A 2,858-nucleotide genomic window follows, 5' to 3' on the forward strand; every position below is an offset into this window, starting at 1 on the left:
GGCGGTTGAGTAGGGGAATCGAGGGTGCGGGGGGTCGGCGGCGGCGGCCAGTGGACCGGGGGGTGCTCGGCGGTGAGGGGGACCGGATCTGGCGAGGTGGGATAGCGATCGAGATGGAGGGGGATCGAATCGAGTGTCCATGAAATTTAAAAATATTCATGATAGTTCAAAAAGTGCCCATGAAATACAATCGAGAAATGAAGGCTACGATTTAAAATACAATCGATCTTAGCTAGCTATCTGTTCACAATTGTCGTGGTATTCTCACGGGGGGCTTGCGAGTCGACAGATGCCACAAGGGCTTAGTGTGTGGGTAAGACTGCTGCTGATAGGACCGGGAGCGGGTATGCGAGTAGCACGTGCTAGTTACCCAGGTTCGGGGCTCTCCGGAGAGATAACACCCCTACTCCTGCATGTCTGAGTATATCTAATATATCTGGTACAAAGTGCTCCTCGAGCTGTATCTGAGATAAGTGCCAATCTCGTATATGCATGTGTATGGCCGGCTCTAGTGACCAAGTATGGCCATGGCTTGTGGCCGTGAGTGGCCTTGTGGCCAAATGAGTGTGGCGTGAGAGTGTGGGGGTGTGTGCTCATCCTGGATGGATGGATGGATGCTCATATATATAGTGTGGCTAGATTATCATCTAAGCTAAGTGGTGGCATGGGCAAGGCATGGTGGGGTGTCATGCTTGTCCCCTGTGTCACTTCATAAATAGTGCCAGGGGACAAGTGACACTATACATGATGACTGAGATGACACGTGAATAGTGCTCGGATACATCCGTCTCGTTGGTGTCTTGTCGGTGTCGGGTCGGGCTGTAGTCGGCAGCCGGCTGGTTGGCGCAGTCGGCAGCCGGCTTGGTTGGCGCAGTCGGCAGCCGGCAGGCAGACTGAGGGGCTTTGCTAGCCCCGATGTCTTGAAATATCGTCTTGCCGTCTTCGGGATATCCGTGTCCAATTACTCCGACAGTAGCCCCCAAGCCTCCGGGCAACTTGGCAAAGTTGGGCGGAGGTTTTTTGGCAAATGTTCATGGAAATGATCATAAAAAGGACAAAGTTAGTCCACGCAAATATATCATATGCTTGCTTTTAGTATTGCAAGTTCTATGCGGAGGGTGCCGACTCGGTTTCGTCCGAGCCCCCTTCAATATTTTTCATGTTCCCTCCACTTTTTGGCTTGTGCTCTTGCTTGCCGGACAGCCGCTCTGCAGTCTGTGGCTGAGAGTGGGCCGTGAAGTAGAGTGTACAGTACTCAGAGTCTGGGAGCAGATTCAACTGAGTAGATATTTGTAAAGGAAATGGTTGGGTCACCCGAACATTTTTCTTCCCGGGCGTTTTTCGCGTGGGTGGCCTCCAGCGTTCACTCTTGCTAGTCGGACAGCCGCTCTGCAGTCTGTGACTAAGAGTGGGCCTTTGGTACCGCGCACGGTACTAAGCCGTCTGCGGGAACTAACGTCTCAGGCCAAGCGGCCAGCCCCCGGGCCAACTCTGGCTGGCGCCGGGGCGAACAGTGATGCTACTGTAATAAAATGCGGAGATAGTCCCCGAGCATCGCTCGTGGTTATCCATGCTTGCGTGGTGCAAAAAATATGCGGGTGAGGAGCTCACATTGATTTTCGTGTAGTCGCGGTCGTCGAAGACAGCCGGCGCGACTTGGCGCTTGCGGAGCGCGTCGGCGCACCCGCTGGGTGAAGCCTTCGAGCCTCCGGGTGCTCGAAGAGGGGTCCCGGCCGGTCAGGCTCGACCGGCCAGGCGGCGAGGCGTCTTGCAGTGCCCTTTTTTCTGCCGGCTGCTGATAGCCGGACCAAACTCTTCTCTTGTCTGCAATCTTCGCGGGGGCGCATCAGCGCACCCGCTGGGTGTAGCCCCCGAGATTCGGGCCGACTGCTGAGCAGTCGGGCCGGATCTCCCGATAACTACTTTGTCTTCTTCTTCGCGGGGGCGCGTCAGCGCACCCGCTGGGTGTAGCCCCCGAGATTCGGGCCGACTGCTGAGTAGTCGGGCCAGATCTCCCGGCAACTACTTTATCTTCTCTTTCTTCGTGGGGGCGCGTCAGCGCACCCGCTGGGTGTAGCCCCCGAGATTCGGGCCGACTGCTGAGCAGTCGGGCCGGATCTACCGGCAACTACTTTGTCTTCTCTCTCGCGGGGGCGCGTCAGCGCACCCGCTGGGTGTAGCCCCCGAGATTCGGGCCGACCGCTGAGCAGTCGGGCCGGATCTCCCGGCAACTACTTTGTCTTCTTTCTCGCGGGGGCGCGTCAGCGCACCCGCTGGATGTAGCCCCCGAGATTCGGGGCGACTACTGAGCAGTCGGGCCGGATCTTCTGGCAACTACTTTGTCTTCTTTCTCGCGGGTGCGCGTCAGTGCACCCGCTGGGTGTAGCCCCCGAGATTCGGGCCGACTGCTGAGCAGTCGGGCCGGATCTTCCGGCAACTACCTTGTCTTCTTCTTTTTCTTCTTCAGACGACTGGGCGGGCGGACCCCGACACAGCAGTCGGGCTCTTTGCAGCCGGCCAGGTAGCCAACGGTCGGACGCACATTTCTTTTCTCTCTCTTTGTTTTTGAGCAGCCGGCTATGCAAGCGGCCCAGCCCACTTTTTTCCAGCCGGCCCCAAGGCAATCGGCCTCTTCTTTTTCTTTTTGTCCGGCTCCACACGGCGAGCCGGACCCTCCTCTCTCTCTCTCTTTTTTCTTCTTCTTTTTTTTGACTTCTCTCCCTTCTTTTCTCCAGCCGACCAGGGGACCGCAGCAAGGACCAGCAGGGGTCGGCCGTAGGCGAAGCCGCGGGTGGCGCGGGACGTCGCGGACCCAGCGCACGGAGCCGGCAGCCGGCTGGGGCGGCAAGCCGGCATGC

This window comes from Triticum dicoccoides, chromosome 3A, assembly GCF_002162155.2.
Source record: "Triticum dicoccoides isolate Atlit2015 ecotype Zavitan chromosome 3A, WEW_v2.0, whole genome shotgun sequence".
NCBI classification, from domain to species: Eukaryota; Viridiplantae; Streptophyta; class Magnoliopsida; order Poales; family Poaceae; genus Triticum; species Triticum dicoccoides.